Consider the following 12,570-nt stretch of genomic DNA (forward strand, 5'->3'; position numbering starts at 1 on the left):
AGCTAGAGTTGGAACAGCTCAGATAGTTTCAGTGTAGTCTAGCAAGACTGTGTCAGTAATCTCTACATTAATGTATAGCTAGAGTAGGGACAGTTCAGATAGCATCAGTGTAGTGATGATTGATATTTGATTATGTTACTGCCAGTTTAACGCCATTTACTTCTGTGTGCGTTACTGCCAGTTTAACGCCATTTACTTCTGTGTGTGTTACTGCGAGTTTAACACCATATAGTTCTGTGTGTGTTACTGATAGTTTAAAGCCATATAGTTCTATATGCGTTACTGCCAGTTTAACACCATATCATTTTGTGTGCGTTACTACCAGTTTAACGCCATATAGTTTTGTGTGTTACTTCAAGTTTAAACCCACATACTTCTGTGTGTGTGTTACTTCCAGTTAGGGTCATATAGTTCTGTGTGTGGTACTGCCAGTTTAATGCTATATAGTTCTGTGTGTGTTACTGCCAGGTTAACACAATATAGTTCTGTGTGCATTACTGCCAGTTTAACGCCATATAGTTTTGTGTGTTACTGCCAGTTTAATGCCATATAGTTCTGTGTGCATTACTGCCAGTTTAACGCCATATACTGTAGTTCTGTGTGCGTTATTGCCAGTTTAGCGCCATATAATTCTGTGTGCGTTATGTTGTGGAAATTTTATTATATGGACTCATGTGGACATTTTATTCTAGGATGTGTGCTTTAAAGATTGTCTTCTGTCTCTCTGTGTCTGATTTAACCGAGGAGCGCTCTAGCAGAGTGCACTTGGGTTGAATCTGGAACAGCAGTAAAACCATCAGTATGAAATCTTTCTCATGGGCTTGGAGACATGTTCTGTGTGTGTGTGGGCGTTTACTGGTTTGTAAGTATCAAGCGCAATGCGCTGGGCTTTTTGCCTTCATATGTCTATGCACATTACAGAAGCGAAGTCCGCATAATGAGAGAACCATATTATATCTCTATTGTGGCTATGCTATCGCTTTTGGATACATATCTGCTTTTATAAGAGGAAAATGATATCTGCTTTGTTGGTATACTCGTACCATATATTGACAACAGCAGTAGCAATGTCCCCGCAGAGCTTCTCAAGCCTGTAAGAACAAGTAGAATGATCTTACTAGATACTGGTTACTCTGAGCAGTATTGAATGCTGGCTCCATGCTAACCAAAATGGTGAATGTCTATACATGTATCTGGTCGAGCGGCAGTGTATATGCCTCAAGTGGGTGGAACATGTGCACTCCCCCCCCCACTCCTTTGGATGCCCTCCCCTTTACTGTTGTCATTTCCTGTGATGTAATTTTGAATGGAGGAAGTGATTGGTTGTATGGGCCATAACTTCCTGTTTGTGATTCCTTTTGTTGCCGATAAATAAAAGGTGCCTGTGCTCGTGAGGGCAGGCAGCCGAGCTGTGGAGCTGAGGATGTAAGAATGATGGTCATGACTGTGTTATTTGGAAAGAAACAGGTAACAGGGTCATACTAGGATGCATTATACCAAAAGTCTGAAAGTGACATGGAATACGAGTAGCGTATAGTAGAATTTCCACATCAGAATGGTGAACCAGGATATTATGGAGCGAATAGAGACTCCTCCACATCGGAAAAGAGGAGGGGGGAGACCAGATCCAGGTCCAGGACATCAAACTGTTTGAAATACCTTGTTGTCCTGAGGCAAAAGGGCTTGTTTTTTTCAGTCTGATGTGTCAGGTAGGTTCTGCTTTGCAAAAGAACACGTTTTTTAATCTTTAGATATAATGGCGAGATTTTAATTGTATGTTTGTCAGTATTGTTTGGGATACTTACATCCTCTATAGGACCTATTTAATACAACCTAAAATGTTTGTGTAAGTAACTGTATGTTGTGTATGACTGAGCAGACTGATTAAGTAACTGTATCCTGTGTGATAAGTTTGTGATGCATATGAGAAATAGAAATGTATGAATTGTGATTTTTATCTATGTAAGACACATGTCCCCATAAATGTAATATTTTTCACCTACAAATGGTTTAGTGAACTTTGATGGTCGTTTAGATTGTTTGAAGTTGCTTTTGAAAATGGCTGCCACATATTCAAGTGGCCATGTGGCTGAGGGGGGAAGGGCCATGTATTGCTGACATCACTTACAATAGTAACTATTTTTTGAAAGGGCTACGCCCTATGGGTGGTCTCGGTTTCTGGAAGATAGCATGGGGAGATCTATTGTTTTGAGATGAAAAGATCATGCATACAACCATCGCTGTTTGCATTTCTCTTGTTGTCTTGTTCCTGTGGAAGCTAATGCTAAATATATGAGCTTTCTTTGGGAACAAGAGTGTATGTTTGAGCCGTGTTAGTTTGTGTTTCATGCAACAGCGTTTAGGAATGTGTTGTTTGATTGGATAGCCTGTGTTCCTATGGGCCCTAGTTAATATAGCCTAAAGTGTTTGTCTACGGGTAACTGTTCATGTCAGTTTTTGTGGGGAAAAATGTTGGTTTTCTAGTAAAGAAATCTCAGTTTGTGCTGGTTTTGGCAGGATCAGCAACTGCATTTCATGTGTTAATGTCAACATGTAGTCCGATTTTCATTGGTCATTTTGTTGTAGTCCAAATTTCATCTACCATGTGGTCATGACCCGGCTTTCGTCGGCCATTCATCTATCATGTGGTCGTGGAAAGGCTTTTGTTTGTTGCAACTGCCATTTCCTGTCTGCTGTGTTTTGGTTGGAATGGCTCTGCTTTTTGGGTCAGGTTTCAGTGTTTAGTGAGGTTGAGTCATCTTTTTGCAGGCGTTTCAGTGGTCTGACTGTCCAGGGAATATGGGAATCAAGGGGGATTCCCTCGCATTTGCAATGTGGGGGTTTATCTCACCCTTTCCTGGACAAAAGGCTTGAAGAGATGTTGAAGTTTCCTATATTATGCAATAAAGTCAAGAGGTGGTGTCATGGTTATGCAGTGATCTTCCTGTGTTTGCTTACCTTCCCTCATGTCTTCAGACTAAGAGGTCAGCCACTTCCACCTGGTGGTTTTTATAACCTCTCCTCTAAGCATGGCTCCACCCCAGGCCCTATCAGGGAGCCCTATATTAACCTGTACACTGCAGGCCATCAGTGCTGATCAACCATTGTGCATTCCTTTGTGTGTTAGCTTCCTGTTTCCTGCCGTGTGCTCTGCTTCTGTTTTCCGTTACCGACTTTGGCGTGTCTTGATTATCCCTGTTTGCCTGTGATCCTGACCTTTTGGCGTTTACCTGACTATTCTTGTCTGCTTGTGGCCCCGACCTTGGCTTTGTCCCTCCCCATCCCTATCCTCCTGTTGCCTACTGTGGGTGTGAGCTGGGGGACCCTGGTGGTCGTGACCTGGAGCCAGTTGCAGCCAAGTCCATCCTCACCACTAGAGGCGCTGGTGAACACCTGCTGACTCTTAGACTCCGCGCCCCAGGGAATCTTACGCTCTAACCCCAGTTGGATCTGTCCCCCATCTGCAGCAGTCAGCCGTAGGGTCCACAACCTTGCGGTGCACTCCTGATCCCTACGGTGTGCACCTGTCACCTCGCCTCAAGGTGACCTGACAGGTGGTATGTGTTGCTATGGCCATTTGCATAGTGACTTTATTTCAATAATATAGAGTTAGGTTTAGTAAGAGCATATGTCTACAGAGCCCCCCCCCCCCCTCCATTGATATGTAAATAAACCAGTTAGATGGGTTTTTAGGGCTGAGCATGCAACAGGAAGTTCTTTGCAGTATTATATATGTAACAGGAAGTTCTTTGCAGGATGTGATGTATCAACAGGACGTTGGGGGGAGGAGCTTGGGGTCTTTTGAAACAAGCATGTGAACAAAGCAACTTGTGTTTGGAAGGACAAAATCACTTTGATTTTTGAATTGAATTCCAGTTAATTTGCAAAATGTTATACTGTAATGCAGTTTTGGGTAAAGAGTAAATGGAAGGCATCCATGTTATTGTTGTAACATCCAGGTACAGCGAGAAGCCACATTGTTCTGTAGGGAAATCGGGCATAAGTGTCCTGTGCAGTTTAGTCTGGTGGTGCAGTGTACAGTCATACAGTGAATATGCTTGTATTTTTGTAGGAACGTGAAACTAATGCCACGCACACACAACGGAGTTCCAACAGAGTTTCGCTGAAACGAACCTGCCTACACACAATCACACCAAAGTCCAATCGTTTAGAACGCGGTGACATACAACACGTACGACAGGACTAGAAAAAGGAAGTTAAATAGCCAGTAGCCAATAGCTGCCCTTGCGTCAGTTTTGGTCTGTTGGAACAGCATACAGATGAACGGTTTTCCCGATAGGAATTGATTCCATCAGAAAGATTTAAAACATGTTCTATTTCTAGGTCCATCAGAATTTTTGAAAAAAAAAAATAGGTCTGCTGAAGCCCACACACGAATATCTGATGAAATGATTCCGTCTGAATTTTTCTTCTGGAAAGTCTGACCGTGTGTACACGGCATTAAAGTTTTGTTGTTGTTGGTTTTGGGGAATGTCAATGACAATTTACCAATGTACAGGAATATTGTATTCATTGCCTTTCTTTGTGGGTTAAAGATGAAGGATAGAGTAATAACTTTTGTTTATAAGTATCTTTTCAGGTCCAGTGAGTTTCTGAAGGTGTATGTAGATAGCTGTACTCATGCATAAATACACACGCCTAAAAGAGGGTAAAAGTATAATTTGCTGTTTCATTGTTTTTTTTTCTGCACCATTCTAAACCCTGCATCTCTTCCTTCATTTTGTAATGAGGAAGAAAATGAGGAGCTAATGGTGAGAATGACAGTTTTCAAAGTAATAAAACTATTTTTCAGCAGATCATAGTTGAAGATGAGTTGCTACTGCTGCCTGATTGGACAAGTGAACAGAGCCAGAGGAGATGTCCACATCTTCCTCGCTGGGATGAGACCCCCCGAAGCAAGAGCACCTAAAAGCCACACAAAAGGGGCACAAATCTGTCCCTCCTTCTCCTTACCAACTTCAGTCTGCCCCTGCTATACCGAGTCATTACCTCTCAGCAGCCTCCACTGACAGGGATGATGGTATAGCACAGGGTGTCCCTGATTCTAGCTGCGCATCTGCCAGCAGCACACTACCAGCTGTAGACTGTACCCGGAAAATTTCTCTGCCCCATCTGCTGCAGCGGAAAAAAACTACAGCCCCTGCCACCCACATGCCCAGCATCTAAATGCAAGCTTGTCAAAGCTGTTGGCTCTCCAACTTCTGCCTTTCAGCCTGGTGGATTCTGCCCTCTTCCATGAATTCGCACAATGTACTGTACCACAATGGCAGGTTCCCAGTCACTACTAATTTTCACGTAAGGCCGTTCCATCTCTCTACCATCACGCGGATGGGAATATTCTGGCATTGTTGGGCAAGGCAGTCAGCCATAAAATCCACCTTACTGCGGACATGTGGTCCAGCAAGCATGGGCAGGGATGATATATTTCATTCACAGCACACTGGGTAACACTGCTTGCATGCAAGGATGCAGGTCAAGGCTCGGTGCTGCAGCTCGTTGTGCCCCCACGTCTCCATACAGCTGGTGGTGATGATGCCAGACCTGTGAGCTCTAACCCCTCCTCCTCCACATTCAGCATTCAAAGGGCTATTTCATGAGTCAGGCTAAAAGGTGCCATGCAGTGCTTCAGCAACAATTTAAAAAAAACACATTATTTTTTAAATTTTGCTATAATAAATATCCCCCCAAAAAATATATAACATTTTTTTTTTCCTCGGTTTAGGCCGATACGTATTCTTCTACATATTTTTGGTAAAACAAAAATGCAATAAGCGTTTATTGATTGGTTTATGCAAAATTTATAGTGTTTACAAAATAGGGGATAGTTTTATGCCATTTTTATTAATAATTTTTTTTTTTTTTACTAGTAATGGTGGCAATCAGCAATTTTTATCATGACTGCGACATTATGGCGGACACATCAGACATTTTTGACTCATTTTTTGGACCATTGTCATTTATACAGCAATTAGTGCTATACAAATGCACTGATTCCTGTGTAAATGACAGTAGCAGTGAAAGGATTAACCACTAGGGGGCACTTTATGAGTTAAGTGTGCCCTGGGGAGTGTTTCTAACTGTGGGATGGGGGGGTAAATGGGACATGTCACTGATCTCTGCTCCCAATCCCAGGTAGCAGAGATCAGTTTCACTGTCACTAGGCAGAAAAGGGAGATGCTTGTTTACATTAGCATCTCCCCATTCTTCCTCCCGTGAGACAATCGCGGGTATCTCTGCGGTGATGGAGTCCGCGGGACTCGCGACCCGACTCACGGAGTTTGCCATGGGCATGTGGGCACACTGCCGGCGGTCTGCACCCACGGGGCGCCTCTTAAAGGCAATTTGCCTGTACGAGCCCTTCTGCCGACGTATATCTGCGTGAGGCAGACGGCAAGCGGCTAGGTAACACAATTAACCCCATGACATTTATACAGTAATCAATGCATTTGTATAGCACTGATAGCTGTATAAATGTGAATGGTCAATGACGCAAGCACGATGAAAATCGCAGATCGCCGCCATTACTAGTAAAAAAAAAAAATAACAATAAAAATGCCATAAAACTATATCCTATTTTGTAGACGCTATAACTTTTGTGCAAACCAATTAATATACGCTTATTGCACTTTTTTTTTATTTTTTTACCAAAAATATATAGAAGAATACATATTGGCCTAAACTGAGGAAAACATTTGTTTTGTTTTTTAAAAATTTGATATTTATTATGGCAAAAAGTAAAAAATATTGTGTGTTTTTTCAAACTTGTCACTCTTCTTTTGTTCATAGCGCAAAAAATAAAAACCACAGAGGTGATCAAATACCACCAAAAGAAAGGGGGGAAAAATTCATTTGGGTATAGTGTTGAATGACCACGCAATTGTCATTCAAATTGCGACAGCGCTGAAAACTGAACAATGGCTTGGGCAGGAAGGGGGTCCAAATGCCCTGTATTGAAGTGGTTAAAACAGAGCAGGGGCATGCAGTAACCCACAGTAACAGGACTTACACCCAATGTGCGCTGTTGTTTTTTGTCCAAACCATAAAAGCAGCAGCTTTTTTCTGCAAAAATGGTAACTGCTAGGGAAAAGTGGAGTGATTTTTGGCAAGGTTACTGTAAAATGTCTGATTTCACCCTAAAGTGGAGGTAAACTTGATTTTACCTATAGCTAAGCCTATAATAAGGCTTAGCTAAAGGTAGTGTAAAGATTTCCTAAATGTACACCATTTAGGAGATATTTACATTACATGCAGCCAGTGAAATCACTGGTGCACGCATGGGTGGCCATTCCTTCAGAGCCCTCTGCCATCGGTTTACACCAAATGGCCCTCTAATTAACTCCAAAATGTATTTCATCTTCATATGAAAAAAAAACTTTGTAATTGAGATGAGAAAAATGAGTTGTCATTTTTATAACACTATCGAAATACATTAAATCAATTTGAAATGACCTTTGCAGAAATTCACCAGAGAAAAAATTGGAAAATCTTGTGGCAAACTCATTTTCAATAAAGTCGCAGTGCATATCTATAGTAACTAGTTAGAAAAAGAATTATGTTAATCAGTTCAACTGTGTTCCTTATTTTTTTAGCAAAGTATATCTTTTTACCTGTGATAGTGAACAATAAACAAACCTTTGCATACAAATGGTTACTTAAAGTGATTGTAAATGATCACTTTGTAAAACAACCCATTCTGCTTAAAATAGAAATGAAAGGCAAAACATTTTTTGTATAGATATAAAAAAATAATTTGCTGCATAAGAGCTGGGAGGAGGAGAAGCAGCGGCAGACTGAGCTTCCCAGTGAATGGCTGTGCAGCGGGGGGTCGGGTCAGGACAAGTCTGATCATTGGAGGAGAGCACACTGAGTTCCCAGCATATCTAGAGAACTGACCACGTTGTGCTCTCCTGCTTACTGTGGTCAGTTTTTAATAGGAAAGTAAGAGTACTGACAGGAACACTGGGGATTTGACATAAAGGAAACAATACAAAGAGAACAGGATACTTTCTCATATAAGTACATGGTACAGCAGGCACATATCAGGAATATGAAGTGTTGGGGTAACAAATGCTTTAACTTAAAGAAGATCAAATTTAAAAGTGTGCAACAGGCAAAGCAATAAACTATAACTTCCAAATGCTATAAGTCAGTAAACTGTTCCCTTTGTCTTATTAAAATGTTTTTTTCACATATTTTTTAAAACTGCTAGCCTATTTGAGCAGCAACAAGGAGAAAATGAAGGATCAAAATCCATTAGAGATTTGTCAAAGAAAAGTATTCAGTTGTATGTATGTTAAAAATATGGCAAAAAATGTAGTAAGTGTATACTTACATTCATAAGGTTGCTGGATACCTGTCCTAGGGTCAAGTACCCTATTTTAACACATGTGGGGAATATGACTCCAGACAGAGTGTGGTTAGTCACACTCAATGTTTATCCGCGTTTTATAGAAATTCTTGCAGTGTGCTAGATTGCAATCAGAACCGGTAAACCAGGGATATGCAATTAGCGGACCTCCAGCTGTTGCAGAACTACAAATCCCATGATGCATAGCAAGACTCTGATAGCCACGGGCAAGACACCCAAAGGCAGAGGCATGATGGGACTTGTATTTTTGCAACAGCTGGAGGTCTGCTAATTGCAGATCCCTGCGGTAAACAATGGTATAAAAGAGGAGGCCCCAAAATGGAACCAATGCATGGTTAAAAAAAAACTGATTAAAACACCTTTAACATGGCTCATAATGGACACTTCTGCATTTTTTTTCTGATGATGGGGCCACTAAGGAACCATGCAGTGCATTAATAATATTTTAACCTGTATTTATGATCAATAAATGCTGATCTTTGTGAATAATCCACATGATAACAGCTTTTTATTTAATGGGCACCTCTGCTGACTACACATTGGCTCCATTTTGAGTTTCCACCGAGTGCATAGTGCGAGGAGATATACAACAAAATCCAAGGAAACCAATTAACTTTATTGGCTTTTGAAGGATGTCAAAAGTACCACTAGAAAAGTGATTATCTTTGAGTCCTCCTTCTGCCTCTTTCTGCCTTGAAGCTATAATGCAACTGCTTTTAAAAGACAGAAGCAACTCATATCATGAAAGCTATTGTTTTTATTGAAAAGTGATACCTTTCAAAAAGTAACTGCACTGGGGGTAGATGTACCACCTGTGAACACTGTGCAGCTACACAAGGGTCCTCTGAGACATGCTGCATACTAGATGTGGATCACAGGGACTTCTCTTGTTTTTATATATGGACATGGCTTACTTCTATGAAGCTGTCAATCAAGTGAATAAGGCTGGTTAAAGTGAATAAGGCTGGTCAAAGTGAATATAAGACTGTGCAAATTTATTTCCTGTAGCCATAGGTTGCAGGAAAAAAAATGAGCATGATTCATCCATCAGCACAAACAGCGCTGATAGGGAAATCCCTCCTGCCAAGACATTGTCTTCTCCCCATTGGGAGATGACAGTGATTCTCGCTAGTGGCTATAGCAGCCGCTTGCGATATTCTGAAGCAAATATGGCAGGCTGATCAATCAACTGGGTACATTCAACCTGCCCATTAATGCTTGGAATATTGGTCAGTTCTGGCTGAACCAGCCAAGATTCGAACCGTGTATGGCCCTAAGTGTTGACCAACAGTTGAATATCAAAGCCCCCTTTGGTAACACAGAATTGCATTAAAGGACAAAATAGTTTTGACCTATCACTCATTTATTGTTATGCGTATGACCAGCCTCAGTGGAACAACACCAGCACTCAGCAAAAATTCCAGGTCTTAGAATTCCTTAATTGGTCATAAATATTTATGATGATCCAGTGATTTCAGTACTTTTGAGCCACTGACCTACAGCAAAAATCAAAATAAAAAAAAAGGGGGAAAGTGAAAACATTCTAATATTTTTACTAGTTTCAGGTCAGTATTGAAGTAAGTGATTCCACATGAGAGCTAAACAAGTAGCATTTTCAAAAAAAGAGCTCAACAATGGCATTCTTCATATTAATGACAAGTTTTCTTTAAGGTCAGTGGTCCAATATTGGTAGAAAAAAAGCTGACATGTTTTCAAAAAACAAAATGATACTGAACAGCTCTCTTGTTCACAAGCTTGTCTGGTACTGATTTTACAGAAATGACGAATGTGTAGAGGAAAAGTGCTGGGGGAGAAGTTAATTTGTACTTATTTTACACAGTTAGCAAAAATATGACCTAAGAGTGACCTGTAATTTGCTTCAGCATGAACTCAAACAAAAGCTTATTACCTGATGAAAGTCAGGTTTGAGTAAAACTGGAGAGTGCACAATCTGGTGCAACTCTGCATAGAAACCGATCAGATCCAGAATATTTGTTAAAGCGTAATTGAACAAGCTGAAGTTAGAAACCTGATTGACTACCATGCACAGCTGTACCAGATATTGCATTCCAGTTTTAGTAAATAAACTCCACTGGTTAAAAAGCCACTCAGCTGTTATGCCGGAGGAGTGGGAGGGGACACCCCCTCTCCCGCCACCTCCTGCCGCTTTTACTGGGGCTCCCGTTTAATCGGGAGCCCCGATCAACAAACCAGCTAGAGACAGACTGGAATGAAGCCGTAAGTGGCTTCATTCCAGTGTCCTGATCGTAGACACGGAAGCGATGTCATGATGTCACTTCCCACTTACTCGGCTGCCAATGGCGGCAGTTTTAAAAAAAATATACAGTATTCAGAATCACCAAAAAAGGCGATCTGAATACTGTGAAGGGCAAAGGAGGGATCGGGGGTCTTTTAGACCCCCGAACCCTCCATAAAGAGTACCTGTCACCACCTATTACTGTCACAAGGGATGTTTACATTCCTTGTGACAGCAATAAAAGTGATCAAAATGTGTTTTTTTTTAATTTAAAAAAACTATTTATTCATTTTAAAATAAATAAGAAAAAAAAAGTAAATCGCCCTGTCGCCGCGAGCTCGCGCAGCAAAGAAACCGCATACGGAAGTCGTGCCCGCATATGTAAAAGGTGTTCAAACCACACATGTGAGGTATTGCCGTGATCGTCAGAGCGAGAGCAATAATTCTAACACTAGACCTCCTCTGTAACACTAACATGGTAATCGTTAAAAATGTTTAAAGCGTCGGTTATGGAGATTTTTAGGTACCGTAGTTTGTTGTCATTCCACAAGTGCGTTCAATTATAAAGCATGACATGTTTGGTATCTATTTATGTTTCACATTATATAAAAAAAAATTGGTCTAACTTTACTGTTTTGTTATTTTTTAAAATTCATGAAATTGTCCCTTTTCCCAAAAAGTTGAGTTTAAAACACCACTGCACAAATACAGCGTGACATAAAATATTGCAACAATCACCATTTTATTCTCTAGATTCTCTGCTAAAAAAATATGTATAATGTGTGGGGTTTCTAAGTAGTGATGGACGAACTTCCGACGGGACGTTTCGCGAACGCGAAATGCGAACGGACCCAAACGTTCGCGAAACCGACCGTTCGCCGCGGGCCCCATTGACTTCAATGGGAGGCGAACTTTGCAAACCTTCATGTCGAATTTGCGGCCACGTGGTAATTATTAGGGGGTAAAACGTAGTCCCACCATCTGGACAATGACATAATACATGTATGAGGTGAATTTGGGATCGATAACTACAAGCATTTTTATTTTATTTGGGAAATTGTTCTAACAATTCAGGACTATGGAGCTAATGAAGGCAATGGAGGAGAGGGAAGGTCAGGGACCAGGGTAGGCAAAGAAGAGGGTGCAGGAGATGATCACCAGCAGCGTGACATACCGGAATGACACATGCACCGTGATAGAGGCATCTGACAGCAGCACCGTAATACAGAGCACTGACAGCAGCACCGTGACATACAGCGCTGACAGCAGCACCGTGACATACAGCGCTGACAGCAGCACCGTGACATACAGCGCTGACAGCAGCACCGTGACATACAGCGCTGACAGCAGCACCGTGACATACAGCGCTGACAGCAGCACCGTGACATACAGCGCTGACAGCAGCACCGTGACATACAGCGCTGACAGCAGCACCGTGACATACAGCGCTGACAGCAGCACCGTGACATACAGCGCTGACAGCAGCACCGTGACATACAGCACTGACAGCAGCACCGTAAGCAGCCCCAGGAGGAAGTCAGCACAGCACAGGGATGGTGTGATCCCCTCATAATAAGAACCCCCAGGAGGAAGTCAGCACAGCACAGGGATAGTGTGATCCCTTCATAATAAGAACCCCCAGGAGGAAGTCAGCACAGCACAGGGATATCATAAGCAGCCCCAGTAGAAATATGACACCGCTCAACCTCTTCAAAGAGGAGGGTAGGGGCATATAGTACGGTGTGCTTTTTTGGGTCAAGGAAGTGAGCCAAATGAATTAAGAAGGTCTGTGTGCTTGATTAAAAAAATAGTTTATAGACATATACATGGTCTACTGGTCACATGTGTTGAATTCCTCCGAGATCCATGCCTCATTCATTTTTAGAAATGTGAGGTAGTTAACACTGTGGTGAGCTAGGCGAGT

Source organism: Lithobates pipiens, unplaced genomic scaffold, assembly GCF_037356315.1.
Source record: "Lithobates pipiens isolate NorthernLeopardFrog02 unplaced genomic scaffold, aLitPip1_a1.2 Scaffold_13, whole genome shotgun sequence".
Taxonomy (NCBI): domain Eukaryota; kingdom Metazoa; phylum Chordata; class Amphibia; order Anura; family Ranidae; genus Lithobates; species Lithobates pipiens.